This window comes from Corvus kubaryi, unplaced genomic scaffold (genome assembly GCF_017639235.1).
Source record: "Corvus kubaryi isolate FWS band 111438036 unplaced genomic scaffold, C.kubaryi_AGA036_p1.0 37382, whole genome shotgun sequence".
In the NCBI taxonomy this organism is placed as follows: Eukaryota; Metazoa; Chordata; class Aves; order Passeriformes; family Corvidae; genus Corvus; species Corvus kubaryi.
The window spans coordinates 305,174-320,681 of NW_024581124.1; positions in this window are offsets into that span (position 1 = coordinate 305,174).

The following is a 15,508-nucleotide window of genomic DNA, read 5'->3' on the forward strand; positions in this document are numbered from 1 at the left end:
CTTGTCCTTGAGGGCATCAAATCTGATGATCATGAGGAATCTAAGAGGATGAGGAATCCTGTAAGTGAAGGAATTTTGTTTTATTCATTTACACTTCAAACTGCAGATATTTGAAGTGGGTCCTCTGGGACTACCAGGGCTCGGCATAACACTGCCATTTTACAAAGTTTGGTTTCAATTCAGCACTGTTTGATCTCACCTCCGTCCTGCTTACAGTAGAAAAATGAGCCAGAGTTAGCCAGTGTCAGCTACTGTATGTGCTTTCCCATATATTCACAAAGGATAGGTTAAGAGTGGCTGACCCAGGGTAGGTAACAACAGAATAACTTGAAGACATGTTGCTGGTATGGGTCAACCTAAAGTATTGCTACAATCCCCCCTTGTTTTGCCAGTCTTGGTAGGATTAATAAAACCAACCCTCCCCCCACCCAACGCGTTTTGCTTTGAATTTGTGTCACACATGCAAAATTCCTCCAAAGAAAACTCAGCCAAATCAACTTTATTTGCCTTGGTTTAGAAACTTTAAATTGGCCAAAGTTGGCTTTAAAAGCTGAGTGACTCTTGGCCAAAACCATCCTGATTCAAATCTCAGAACAAAGAGAAATCCAGAGACATATTTAGTTTTGCTTTGGGACATTTCTTGGAATCCTAAATTTATTGTCACTTACTCCTGTAGTCAGTTTAAAATTAGTACTTGTGAGATGGCTGATTCATATTAAGTCATGTTCTTTAGAAGTGCCAGTTCTATTTCCTTTTGTTACTTTTAATGATTTTTTTGGTTATTGTTGGTTTTTGGTTGTTTGTTTGGAGGTTTTTGTGAGAGATGCCCTATCAACCCTTTTAAGAGATTATTTAGAGCTTGCAAAATACTGTGTAGCACTTTCTATTCATCCCTGAACACTGCTCCTATTTCCTCTAGATGGAGATGGCCTGGTCTCTTTGCTTCTGTCAGCCATGCAGCAGTTTCTTCACAGGATTAAAAATGTTCCACTTTGTACAGATGCTTTGATATGCTGGACTGGGGTTGTGTTAACCCCAGCAGTGTTGCTACACCAATGGGGCCTGTTGAGCCTCCCAGTGATAAGAAGCTGCTTTGTTGCTGCCCTGGGCACCCCTGGGAGTTAGTGGGGTGCTAGGCAGGCAGATCCATAACAAAAGGGTAAGGAGTTACACGGCTGTGGCATGTCCTGGGCAGTGTAGCTAGCACTGGTTTGGATGCTGCATCTGTAGAATAGCAGCTGGAAGGCTGGAGCAGATGGCAGTCTAGACAGCAGTGGGATGCAGGATAGCTGTATGGTAATGCAGAACATGCATCTCAGGAGGTGGGTACTGGGCATGCTGGTGAGCAACTAGCAGGTACTGTGTGTACATCACAAGGTGACAATGACACGTGAATGAGATGGCTCTTCTTGAGAGCTAGAAAGATGATCCTGGAGCTAGAAATATTTCACCATTTTGATTTCTCTTGGCTTATGATCATTAACCCTTTTGCACACACCAGTCCAAGTGATCACAGATTATTTCCTTAAACATGTTCCAATAAAGGCTGCTGCATTGTATCTAAGCATTCTCCATGGTTGTTGCACTGTTTACCTCTGTCCTGTCTCTCTGACAGTGAAGGGTTAAATCCCACTTTTTTCCATGTGCCTGCTGATGAACTCGAAATATGCAGCTAGGACCTGTTTTCATGCATATGTCCCTTTCCATAATCCAATCTTCTCCACTGTGGTACAGACCTGGAGGCTCTTCTGCAGGCAGGTCTGGAGCCATGGGATAAGAAGCAGTAGGTTGATTTACATAATCACATATTCAAATAAGCTAAATCAGGGTCCCTTCATTCAGCTTTGGTTTTAAGGGGACTCCTCTCATGGGTTGAGAGCAAAGAGGTTTGAAATGATGGTTTTCTTCTCTGGAGCTCTTGTGAAACAGAGCACCCCCTCAGAACAGTTCTGCTGTTACCAGCCCCATAGAGCCCAATGGGTGTAAGTGATTAATTGTGCAAACCCACCTGATAGCCCATCCCATGCAAATGCACCCCTACCCTCCAGGCCTACATCATCTGTTCCCTCTACTGGAAGTGTGGACTGCATCCTTACGCAGGAAATGAAAGAAACTCCATCTCCGAGGAACAAAGGGAATTCATCTCTTCATCTGGTGGAACACTTAAAAGATGTTAAGAGCAGCAACAGCCTCACACCTGTGACATACCAGATGAGACACGTGGGGAGGTCATTTCAATGTGTGCCCTTAGAAAGGCTACAGAGAATAAATCAGAGCGCAGCATTGTCTGTCGACACTTGGAACGAGGACTCCAAACATTTGTGCTTCTAATTGGTTCAGTTTCCCTTAGCCCTGTGTAGGGATGTTGGCCGGCCTGGTGAGGGCTTCAGGAAAGCTTCAGGAAAGCTCCAGGAAGTGGTGTGAGCCATCCATGACAAATTCATTGATCAGTTCAGTGATCTTGTTTCCAGCAGTGTCCCTTGTGGGGGCCCAAAGAGAATGAGGCTAACGAGGTACCTGGTAGGGCAGTACCTGTTCTGGACTTGTGAGACTAGGACAGGTTCCAGCAGCATCACAGATTTGAGCCTGGCTGATGAAGTGCTCTAAAGATCTAACAGTCGAAAGATGAAATGTTTAATCATATTTCTTTAATCCTTAAAAAACCACCTAAAATTAGTAAGCTATTCATCTCTCTTGCAACAGGGGGAGTAGAGGTAAATTGAATGTGTTAATTAAACATTGAATAAAAAATGATGACGTTTTGTCAATTTTAAGTGCTTTGCCTTTGGAATTCCACTGACTTTAAGAGAACATGTATCTTGCTGTGCTGTTCTGCCTGAGTGATCAACTCCTACTTGAACATATATGGAACTTTCCAATTTGTTTTAAAGCTTTAGATGAGAGAAAATATGATCAGGTGCTCTAGCGAAATGCCACAGATTAAGGGAAAAGATCAAACCCAAGAGATACAATAGCTAGGTGCTGTTAGCTCTTGTCCATTACAAATTCTGATGGCAGGAAGCATAATAGTGGACATTCAGAGGTAGGTAAAGTTGTGCCTTTAGCTTTAGACAGTCTCCTCAGTGAGGGAAAGTTATTTTTGATCTAAGTCTGTGAAGCAGCTTCATCATCCTGGAGTTCAGAGCTGCAGACTCCAGGCTGTTCTAGGGGTGCACTGCAGTGAGCCTTGTCATACCCTGCTACCCAGAAGTTGGCAGAGCTCTGTAAACAGCTACTGGCACATCCACTATGCCAAGGGCAGGCAGAGGGAATGAAAAAATGCTGACTGGATTGCTATGGTGGTGTTAGGAGATTCCCTCTGACATCTAGTTAAGTCACCTCTGCAGTCTCTTTACCCCTGGAGCAGCACAAAGCTGCCATAGATAGGATCAGAGCTGGCTCGTTAGGGGTGTGTAAGCTGTCCCTGCCCAGCTCTACCTGCCATGCGTACTCTCTCTCAGTTCTCATAAACCAGCCTCTACTGCCAAGTACCAACAGCATCACCTACACTAGAAGGACATCTCAGAAAAGCAAAGCTATTACGGTTCCTCTAAAAATTAGTTAGTACTGAAGAGAAATACAGCTTTTCTGCATACCTGAGAACTGTTGACACAGGTAGTGTCCATCTTTTGCAACTATAATGCTCAGAGTAGTTGTGCAGAAGCTGAGCACGGTGTTCCTGCTAGGAAACAGTGCTACTGTTAGAACCTGATCTGAGTTCATCCTCTGATGACCAAGAGGTTGGTCCTTACTGCTGAGATGTGTTGAATTTGTAGAGCATTTTGCAGCAGCAGTGCACACTGGGTAGAACTAATTAAGTCAGGTAGTGCCCTGCTTGAATTGGTGCATCGTAGACAAACTATTACGGTTTCTTCTTGACTATGTGTGGATAAACTCAGGCAGTAGCTGGCACCTGAAGCAGGAAGAGTAGGGGATTAAGGGAGGACCCAGTGGCTTTTTTTCTTGAAAGGTGAGCTTTTGAAAGTTGAGTTTGCATGTCAGGCAGAAACTGGGTGTGCCTGACATTGTGGTCTCATGGAGAGTCTGGGTCTGGAAGGCAGGGGCTGCAGCAGCTTTTGAAAGTGCTCATCCATGTAATTTGATTCTGTGTTTTGCTTCTACAGTCAGTAAGGATGTCTTTGCCATCTCTTGATCCTTATCCCAACAATAAGCCTGACCTGGACTGCAGGTGTCACCCAGCACCCAGTTTCTTAGTTCCGACGGAATCTCTTTTGGGTGGATGGCAGGAACGCTGACCAGCTCTGCTTTTACGTGCACAAGTATTTGCCACAGCAGAGAATCTTGCAAGTGTGTGTGTATTTATAGGGAGGCAGATGTAAACCACATTTGTCCTGTGTTTCTGGCAAAGAGAGAGCGTGAAATATTTGTGACCCGAGTCATTGGCTTTCCTGCCATTTATATAAAAATTTCCAGATGTGATTGTTGATGCCTCACCTGGGACCAATTAAAGAAAGAAGGGATATCCAGAACCAACTGTGTTCATGTGGATACTTGACTTGTTTGTGTGTGCGTGTGCGCATCTCTGTTGCAATGTGTGTGTTTTAAAGTAAAGCAGAATTTCAGTTCAAAGAACTTGTGTTCTCTCCTAGGACCTTCCTTTTGTTTGTTATCCTTTCCTCTTCAGGTTTTCCCTGTCCCACAAACCAGCATCAGTTTGGATTTCTTAGATACTTTCCCTCCTCATACTCATCCTCACACCTTTTCTGTTACACCTCCCACTGACTGCTTGTTAGTGACACCTTGGTCACTGTGCTCTTCCATTCACGCACAGCAAGTTTCCTGGAGGAGATTCCTGAATACTATAAAATTCCAAGAAGCCAATGTGGAATCTCTAGTTACACAACAGCAACTAACCAAAACAGGGTCCAGCACAGCATTTGGACCGCTCACCTCCAAGTGAGCTTTGTTCTCTGGTCTGTCTCCTGCCCTTGCTTTTCTCACCTATCACTTGTCTGTCAGTCTGCTGGGTCTGTATTAGGCTGTGCCTGGAGATGCCTGGAGATTAAAGTCCTGGCTCTCCTCCCTTCCAGGCTGTGTCTGCAAAAACTGCCTCCTGATCACCTGTTTGGTCTCCATTTTCTTCACTCTACTAATGACTGGAAACTTCTATCTCTCTTGTTTATTTTCTGTTGAGTTTCTCCGTATGTTTTTGTCCCACCCCAGAGTCCTGACTGAGTGTATTTACCAGGCTGCCTCCCTGACTTAGTCATACTATGCTGGAAAGCAAATCTGAAGTCATCCAATGTTCTTCCCTTCTTTTATTGTTGTTTTTGCAAGGAGAGTTCAAACAAACAAATACACCCTACCTCCCTCCAACATCTGGTACCTTTCAGGAGCCTTAAACTCATGGCCTGAATGAGTACATGGAAAGAAAGGCAGGATGGTAATCCAGCTAACTTGCAAAAACTAGGCATGGACCCAAAGGAACAGATTCTAATTTGAAGTATCCAAGAACAAAGTTTGTACTTCTGTGCTTATCCTCATCCCTTTTAGCCTTGATCAAAAATCCATTTCTGTGGTTTCCTCCATACCTGCTGGTGTCACTTTGCTGTGTGGGCACAAGGCCTTCCCTGTGCAAGCATTTATTCAAAAAGGGAAAGAATGCAGGGTCCTGTCTGCAGCAGGATATTTGGACAAAAAGTCTGGAACCAGTTCTGTGTAACTTCAAACCCAGTGTGGCAAGTATCAGGTCCAAAGTGAACTTTCCTTTCTTCTGTCTCATTTTTTAGCACTGATCAAGTGGATTTGGATACATTATTTATACACAGAGAATAATTAAAATACAATTGTCAATGCTAGTGTATGTTTTACACAGTCATTTGTTCATTAACAAATGTTTCCAAGACAGTTGGGTTTTAGCTCTAGACTTTCAGCTAGGATTTTACTCCTCCAGCAACAGATTTTCAGAGCTACACTGGAATTGACAATCTTAGCAGATGACAGGTTAAAACAGGACTACAACTCAAGTGTGGATTTGTTTTCTCTCTTTGTTGGGGAGATATGCACATTCTAACCAATTGATTATAGTCTTTCTAAAAGAGTTCTTTTTGTTTCCATGGAATATGGCAAAGGGAAATTATTTGGTGTATGGTTGTGCCCTGAAAGAGTCTCTAACAGTTAAAACTGTCCTACTTCATTTTTTTAAATTAGAAAAGGGACAAGCACGTTCAGAAAACAAGGACATGACTGTCACTTGCTCAGTGAAGCTTTTAGATGTCTGTATGTATTTGAAGTGGCACTGTTCTGTTTCAAAGTTCTGGCTGGCATGGGTGTAAACCTCTCAGACTTTGCCCATCAGTGTACACTGGCACCACCAACCCTTGACCCAGACAACTTTCTGCAGTATGGAAAGGCGCATTTTAATTCCCTTGTGGTACTGTGTCAGGTGCTGCTGCTGCCTAGTATTGAGTCTCTCACTCTCCTTTTGTGGTGCAAGCAAGTAAGAAAATAAATGCAGTGATAGAATATTCCCCTATCTGCAGACATTCCGGCTACCCAGGGCTTTATGCTGCACTGCACCATGGAGTGAGTTACATGCAGCTAGTTCAGAAAGGAAGGGTAAAGATGAACTGAAACAGTGGGTTTAGCAATGCATCAGCCAGGTTATCTCAGATCCTGCAGGTGCCAAAATTTCCCTGAGCTGGCTCTTTGATACTTGGCCTCTTTGTCTTTAACCTTAGGAAGGCCAGAGTGGTGGTTTTCACCCTTCCATGTGCTATGAGCCTCTCAAAGGAGGGGGTGGGACAACAGTGCCCAGAGGGCAAGGGTGGAAAGAATGAGGCTGGGCAGCTGGGAAACAGGGGGATGGGACACCGGTGGCTCTTGGAGAGGCTGTGATGGCCCCAGGGCAGTGCAGAAAGACTGGGGTTAGAGAGAAGCTGTGTAAAACTGATCAAATGGAAGATAGAAGTGCATGAAGATTCATGGCTATATTAGAGCAGGGGAGCGGAGTGCTAATATACTGGTGGCACAATCAGGTATCTGGCAGCGTTTCTTTGCAGTGAGGCCAAGCTGAATATTCTGCTGCATAAATGATTCCTCGCTTTGCAGGGGAATTTTTGCCAAGTCCCTTCCTCTTCTGGCTCCCCGGTCTGGGTGTCTTGCTCAAGTCATGGGGCTTCCAACCAGTTTCCTGGCCACTGCAGACTAAGGTGGTGCCAGTACTTCTAAAAACAGCCTGTACTCTCTCCTCCTCCTCCTCTTCATTTTGGTGAATTCCTGCCTCCTCCCTTTCAAGCAATGCTTATTCAGCTTTCCTTGCTAGACTCTCACCTACTCTGGAGCATACTGAGTCCTGACCTGAGGAGTGGAGTAGATAATGCAGGAGGGGCAATTTTAGGAAATACTCAGCCTTCCCTGCTATTATGAGACAGGTCTGGCTGCTTTGAGCTGCTTTCTACCTTCAGCTGTTCCTTGATTGTCCCAGCAATGCTTAAATGGACTATTATAAAGCTTTGTGGTTTTTTCTCCTATCTGAAGGAACAGTTGTATTGTTGAGGATCTGGCCCAGTTCCTGTGTACTTTAATCAACACTCAGCTGTGCTTTAAACTATAAGGGCTGGGGGGAGCAAAGACTCCTCCAGGTACATGGGTGCAGGTATGGAGGGTGTTAGGGAAAAGGGAACCGCAGTTGTGGCTGCAAACAGGGATTCCTCGTGCCCCACTACAGCAGGGCCGGGGGCAGCCTTTCCCCACGCATGAGCACAGCTCCTCCATCAGTGCAGCGAAGGTCCGGGCTGCTGGTGCCAGGGTGCTCACCTCACCCTCTCGGGGGCTGTGGGGTGGTGCCTGCCCGACCGGAGGGGGTGATGGCCGGCAGAGTCAGGGATGGGGCCGTGGGCTGGCCTGAGCTCTTCAAGCAAGGAAGCGCCCTGTGGGTCGGGGGGAGGTCCGTGGGTGAGGAGCAGAGGCGGGGGGTGCCTAAAGCAAGTGTCTGTCTGTGTTGTCTTGAGTGTCAGACTTGATTAGATTTGGCTGGCGCTGGGGCAAGGCCTCCACGCTGCGAGGGGTGGGGTCTGGCTGGAGGGGCAGAGCCAGACCCTCCTTTTATGTGCTGCTGAAAAGTGTCCTTTGTTGTGGGCTTGGCTGGCTTTGTCCCTTCCTGGAAGCAGTGCCCCTTTCTCCGGGCTTCAGCCCCGAGAGAGGTGAGCAACCCAGGCTTTTTGTGTCAAATCTGAGCTCTGCCTTGTGCCAGTGCTTGGGTGTTGCACTGACCCCCCGGGGGTCGAGAGAAGCATTTTTCCTGCTAGTCTGGAGTTGTTAATTTGAAACTGCATTTGGCAAGGATCCAACAAGGTGTTAAGCTACTTTAAATCAGGACTCTCCCCCCCCACCCCCAGGTTCCTCCCCTGTTTCTTCAACCCTTTGTGAAAGGTTTAGAAGAACAACTGGAACCAGAAACTCAGATAAAATCTGCTCTTCCAGGTCTTTCTGCAGACATGTCCTCCACAGACTAAATGATCTGCATTCAGCAATTTCCATAGGGAAATTAAGGCTTTGTTATTACAGTATTAATTTTGAGAAACATAACAGACTGGGAGTAAACAGTCCGTAGTTGACTTTACGAACCCCTGAGCTCAGGGACTGATAATTGTCCACCCCCTACAAACTGCATATCCAAGTCTTCCTGTGTCGGAGAGCTGCAAGATGTGTATCCCACAAACCAGAGAGCTCAGTGGGTGTGAAGGGAAAAGGTGGGTGTTTCAGAAAACAGTTTTCAGACCATGGATCCCAGGGGTCTTGTCTTCCTACCGTGGGGTAGACCTGGACTGAACGTGCAGCTATGTCCCAGGACAGTGCACTGGCAGTGCTGCATCACTTCCCATTCCTGAAGGCTTGGTTTGTCCAGCAGTCTCTTTGCCACCTTCTTGCCCATTGCATCTGCAACATATTGGTCCCTATGCTGTGCTCTTCAAAGGGTTTTCAAGCATCATTTTAGCTTGTCCAAGGCCAGGTGACAGAACAATGAAACAATTTTCAGATGACAATTTGGTTTATATTTACTGTGTATATTCATTACTTTGATTAAAATAATTTTAAGAATACAGTAGCTGGAGGGCTGGCTATCTTTCTTTTAATATGACCTGTCCCTCCTGTGTTGCCCGTAGCAATGTGAGAATGCTGACTGATCTACAGATGCCTCCTCTGCAGACTAATGCTGTCATTGCCCTGGGCATGCATCAAGGTTTGGCACTGCAGGGGTTAAATAGCTCGAGAAGGGTGGAGGATTCTTCAGCCAAACCCAAACTGATTGCACCTGGTTTGCTCAACCTGTGTGTAAATGACACCATGGTCTTCCCACCCCCACCCTAGCAAATGCCACAGGGGCTGCCAAGGTCTACGTGCAGGTAGGGCTGTGCGAGCAGGTGTGGGGCCTGCAGCGCTGGGAGGCTCCTGGCCCTGCCGCGGGAGCAGCCCAGCCGTGCCAGTCACACGCACACAGCAGCCTTGGAAACTGCAAGCACCCTCAGCCGCTGAAATGACAGGGAGACGAAGGAAAAAGCCCCCTGTTAAAATTTGTAGCCCTCCTGCTAAACTTCCATGTCAGCTACTGACAGACCGTAGTAGGGTCTGTCCTCTTGAGCAAGAAAATGCAGATTTTAGTAAGCATGGGTCAGGCAGCCTGCTCAGCCCGTGGGTGGCTCTGACTGCTCTGTCTTTGTGCAGTGATGTGGCTCTGAGTTCCCAAGGCTGGGCAAGGCCCGCTCCTGTCTTTGCTCAGCTGTGCCTCTGGGACAGTGCTGGCTGAATGTACAAAAGAATTGAAAGCAAGGAAGTTGCTCGCACATGTGAGCATTGCTTTGCTGTCCTCAGGAAGATAATGAAGGGTTTAGGTCCATAGACTTGGGACTTGGAATTCAGTCTTTGGGAATTTCAAGGAATTTAGAGTCTTAGGGAATTGCTAAGGAGGCAATGAACTTCTTATAGGAAACTAGTCTGGAAGTGTGTTCGGGGAAACTATGTTTCTTCAAGTGTGGGTGCCTTGTGCAGCTGTGAAAATGATCACCACCCTGCTGTAGAGAGGCTGAAATTATTCACATTTATTCTCTCTTCCCCCACCCTGACTCCAGGTGGAGCCAGTCCTTCCTTTTCCAGTCCACGCTTACAAAGACAATTGTCACTGGGTCATCCTGCTCTGCAGAGCCTGTACTTTTTTATGTATCAACCAAGATATCATTCGTTTCTTGCTCTGTGTCCACTAGTTAGACAAAGCATATATCTATGGGGACTCTTCTGCTGAATGTAAAGTTCTACTCAGCTCTAGTGGAGGGAGTTTGGCCCAGAGCTCCCAAAGGCTGACCTGCATATGGGTTTTCTTTGGCATTGTATAAAGACTCTGAGGTGAGTGGTTAGGGCTGGGGAGATTCCATGTTGTGGCCCAGCTGGCGTGTGCAGCCACAAATAATAATTAATTGGCTCTTTAAGAAGTCTTGCAAACTCTTTTTTTGGTCTGTCTGTCTTAAGCTCCTTTTAATTAACTTCAGTCATGTCCCAACACATCATCTTGGCTGAATCACAGACCTCACTGTGCCAGTTTTTTGCATTCCTGAAATACGCAGGCCGCCAGTGTTGCAAATGCTGCGTGGAGGCAGCGGCTCAGAGGAAGTCGAGCAGCTCTCCTGGAACTCTGAAATTTTCAGGAACTGTTGTGACATCGAGAGGCACAGCAGACCAGCCTCTTTGCTTCAAACTCCTGCGCTGCCCAATTCCCAACAGTGTTGCTGGCTTGCAGTTTACCCGCTGACTCAAGGAGCAAGCACCTGTGTACAAGCAGCTTTGTTCCTTCAGAAAGCCCCTTATTCGGGTTACAGTGCTTGGGGCATACAGCCTTCTTTTCCCCATTCAAGAGCTTGTTTCTTTGTCACACTTCTTATTGCAAAGGGTCAGCTTTCAAGATTGTAGGGCATGTTAACAAGATACTCAGGCATACTTAGTCACCAAACAAAGTCTGTGTGGCAGCAGGACAAGCTTTTGTGTCTCTTCACTAGAAAAATTCAAGCCTGGTGCAAGGACCATTTCCTTCTTTCGAGAAATTTGGGGTTCAGGAATGTCTATTGCATTATAACCTGTCTGTGCTCTCACCAATGCTGGTAGAAATAATGCCAATGTTTCCATTGACTCAAAGCTGTACCAATAGCTTTTGTCCCTTGATCTATGTGTTTGGAGCTGGAGGCTTCTGCATTTGATAACTCAAACTCAATCTTAGCACTCCATTTAACAGTGTTTAATTTACTGAAAATAAGGGAGGTCTTTTTGTAGTCTCTTGGTACATGTATAGTGAGTGCCGTTTTGATTGTGGAGTTGTCCAGCTAGGGAAAAAAAAAAGTGTTACTATTCAGTGGTTAAAAGCAGCTTTTAAGGAAAGGGAGTGCAGCATTACAGTGGAGAGGATCTTTATATATTTGAATAATGTACTACTGTATTCTTCATTCCAAAGCATTTTTTGAACCAAGTTTGGAAGCAGTCTCCAAATAAAATTATCATACTAAAAAAAACAGATGGAATTTATTCAGGATACTTCTGTGATCCGTGCTGAGGAATAAAGAATTGCAATTTACCTTCTGCCCTAATGAGATAGGAGACAAGGTATTATGATAGCAGCTTCAGGTGGTGTGCCCCAGGCTGCAGGTGAGAAGCCATGAGTTGCCAGAAAACTCTTTTTTCAGCAATTCTTGTGTTTCCATAGCAGCTCCAGGAATGACTGCATTGCATATTGCACTGTTACGGTGGCAAATTTTGAAAAGGTTTGAGGAAAACACGTATGATAGCTGAGAAAAAGCAAAGAGGAAAAAGCACCTCAGTCTTTTGGGAAAAGTGTAGGAAAACCAGAAAAGACAATTTCCAGCAAGCATCAGGTTGGAGCATGGGAGCAACATCCAGATTGCTGAGGGCTGTACAGAAGCACTAAAGACACAGGCACATCGCAAATGGATAAGAAGCAGGAGGAGCATTCAATAATGAGTAAGAAGGTAAAACAAAACTGAAAATGCTGAAAAATGCCTCATCAGTCCCATGGAACTCAAGCTAATCCCCTCTGCATCTGGTGCATGATGTGTCACTGTGTGTACAGACTCTGACCCAGCTACACCAGCTCTAAGGTGATGTAGAAGTTGCTTATGTTGAAGAGAAAATTGTTAGAAGTCAAATAGCAAAATACACTGACAGCAGAAAAGAGAGAGAGAACTTAATGAGCTGTTAGCGGGGACACTGAACTTTGTTGCTTGTTCAGGAATTAAGGGTCTGCTGAGACACAGAGGATTTGGGTCTTTTCAGTTGCAGCCTTAAGGAAAGAGCAGGAATGCTACAGTGCCTAAGTTCAGGAATATATTTCCTCTGACATCCTTTAGAACTAATGACTTGTTTTTAAGGAGCCTGTTAGTCACTGCTTCCCAGGGAGAACATTGCTACAGATCTGGATGCTACCAGACCTGAGGGAATGTTCACTCCAGGTACACAGAAAACTGCAACCCTAGAATGGGTTGGACCCCAAAAGAGATGCATTTCAGAAGGGTGCCATGCCAAAAGCGCATGACTTTAACAAGAGGGATATAAAAAGCTCCTGTCATGGATGTTACGATAGTATTTTTCCTGAAATTCTTCCTCTTGTGAATAGTAAACACTGGTTTCTAAAGCACTTACTGGGCACCTGTCCCACAAGAAGTGCTGGAACAGCAAAATTAAAGTGTGCTGTCAGAGAGAGAGGGCTGGACTTGGCCTTGAGCCACCAACAGCCTGTTTAATTCACTCAGTGAGGTTCAGGAGGAGAAAAGGAAAACTGAGTCACTGGTTTTTAGAAATTATGAAAAAACTACCAGGACCTGCTCACAAAGATCCATTGGTAGGTAACGTGCCTTTTCTCTGTGTAGGGGCAAGAGTATAGATCATCACCAAGTGTCTTTAAATAAATAATATAGTGATTTGTTTGGTTTTTTGGGTTTTTTTCTCATATTTTCACATATTTTCAGCTATGATTTTCTTTCAACAGACCATTAAGCCTGGGAAAACTATGAATCAAGTGTTGTTTATCCTGAGGACCTGGTGTCATACATGTGTTTATAACCAAAAATATGTGCATTTTTGGAAGTGAAGGAGTTAAAATAGCTCTCTTCCATACTAGGTGAAGAAGTGAAGAACCCATGCCACTCACTGATCCAGGAAGAGAAAAAGATTTTTGTACAAAAGTTTGGGATTGCATAATGCAAAAAGTAACCAGTGGTAGGGAAAAAAGAAAGCAGATAGCTCTCAGATGACAGCTTGTGGTGACCAGCCACCAGCTGCCTCTGGAGAGCTGACCGGGCAGCTACAGGCTTGCCGACTTCTTCCAGCACGCCACTTCCATAAAATGGTTCCTAGCTTTGCTTCCCTGTGTTCCCCATGGCTCCCACAGCGATCCCCTGGCACTGTGTGTATATGATGTGACTCACAGTACAGAAAAGGCTGGGAAGCTCTGCTTCCCAGTGTTTTTCTGTCTGCTTCCACCTCAGAAGGGTGGTTCTCAGATGTTCTGCATGGTTGTGTACCAGGCAGTTTCAGCCTATGTTTCCATTTCCAACGGACTTCAAAAGAGGAAGATACTCCCATTAATGTTTTGCATGATAACAAGTTAGGCAAGCATCATTTTTGAATGCAGTTGATGGAAGATTGGTTACTGCCACTGCCAAGTGGGCGTCTAAGTTGAGACTATCAAATGATGTCTGTTGTATTAAATGCTTTGTTACATTTCCAGCTTGGAAAATGATGCGTGTGTCAGACAGAGCTTTCTGTTTTGGCATTAAAGCAATCTTGGCACCCGGTGGAAACTGTTTACTTTAAAAGCTTAATTTTAAATATAGTTTTGGAACACACTTGGAAGTGTCTGCAAATCAACAGTAACAGACAGGAGACTAAAGCACTGTTTCCTTAATGCCTGTGTCCTTTGAAATACCTTAATCTGCTTTGCTTTGTGTGAGCTGCTTCTGGTTTGTGCGTGATTTATTCACACATTGTTTCCTCCTGAATTGGACAGTAGCTGAAAGACAGGTAGGAACCGACAGCACAAACGAACATAATGCACAGCACCATTTGAAATCTTTTTAGTGTTATTTAACCCTTTTTTGTGATATAAAACTGGTGGAAGGAGAACATGTTCCATCTTGCTAAGTAGTCAACAGAGACAGCCTGTGTTAGGATCCTGAAGGGCACTCTCCAGTCTGCTGCAAGGCCAGTGGACATGCCAACATGCAGTGCCATTAATTTCCACCTAGCAGAAAGGTTCTTTAGAGTGCCAAGCATGACGCCAGAATACAAAACACTTCATTCATCAAAGCCATAAGTAAGAAACTCTCTGTTTTTGGTTTTAGAAGCAACTTTTGTACATTTATGACTTTTTCCATATTAAACATCATTTATGGTTTGGAAATTGTTCAGGCAAGAGGCATGTGGTTTCTGCTCCTGAATATCAGCAGCAGTTTTGCTAGGTTCAGTCTCTATTTTTTGTTGACATTTTTTTGGCTTTTCGTTTATCTTTTGGGTGAACTTCTTTGGAGCAAGGTGCCTCAAGGAGAACCCATAACCTTCTTTCTAAATGAAGACTAAGTGATCTGCTTAAGGTGAAGAAGATTACTTTGGTATAGGGAATTTGGGTTCACAGCCAGACTTTTGCAAAGTACCTGGTGAAGAAATACCTTTTCTGGGATGTTCCCTCATCAGAGCAATTGCTGGAACAAATTGAGAAGCAGGAATTTCACACCTGCACTTTGAGACATAAGTTGATAGGTTTTTCCATAGGCAATGTGAGAAGTTACAGAGTAGCTGTTGAATTTTCAGTTAATTCTATTTGTGCTGGATTAATAGTAAAGGACTAACTCAAGATCTTGGTTTGCAATCTAGGAAATTTATAAATTACAAATTGTACAGAGATTTCAATACCCTCCTTTTTCAGGCCTTTTTATGCTAAGTGCCACATTTCAAGGGAGAATGAATGAAATTACATAAATACATTCTCCATGTGCATCAAAGCAGAGGTGTATGGATTGGATGTGCTTTTGCTCCTGCAGCAATTTGGATTCTAGTGCTAATTCATTCTTTCTTTAGCTGACCAGGAAGGACAGAATTTAGACATGAACATTGGTTTTTGCATTCCTGTATTCAAAGCTCTGTTCAAAAGAACAACCTGTAAATGCTCTGTGGGGGTCCAGTTCTGCTCCTTGCTGAGTCCAGTTACTCCACTGAGTCATGATAAACAAATGCTGTGGGGTGTCTGGATGCAGTGACAGGTACTACAGTGCACAAACTCTGAGAGCTGCTGCAAGCTCTAAATCAACGCCTTTGTGATTCTGGGGTTTATATGAATCTAAAAATTGCCCTGCTTGACCACACCATTGGGCTGCTCCCATCCAGCCACAGGTTTTTTCTCTAGAGAGGGTAGAAGGAGATGCTATTTAGAGGCAGCTTTCAAGCCTGGCCCCTGTCTGGGCTACACTCACCCTTCTCAAGTGCTGACTCATGT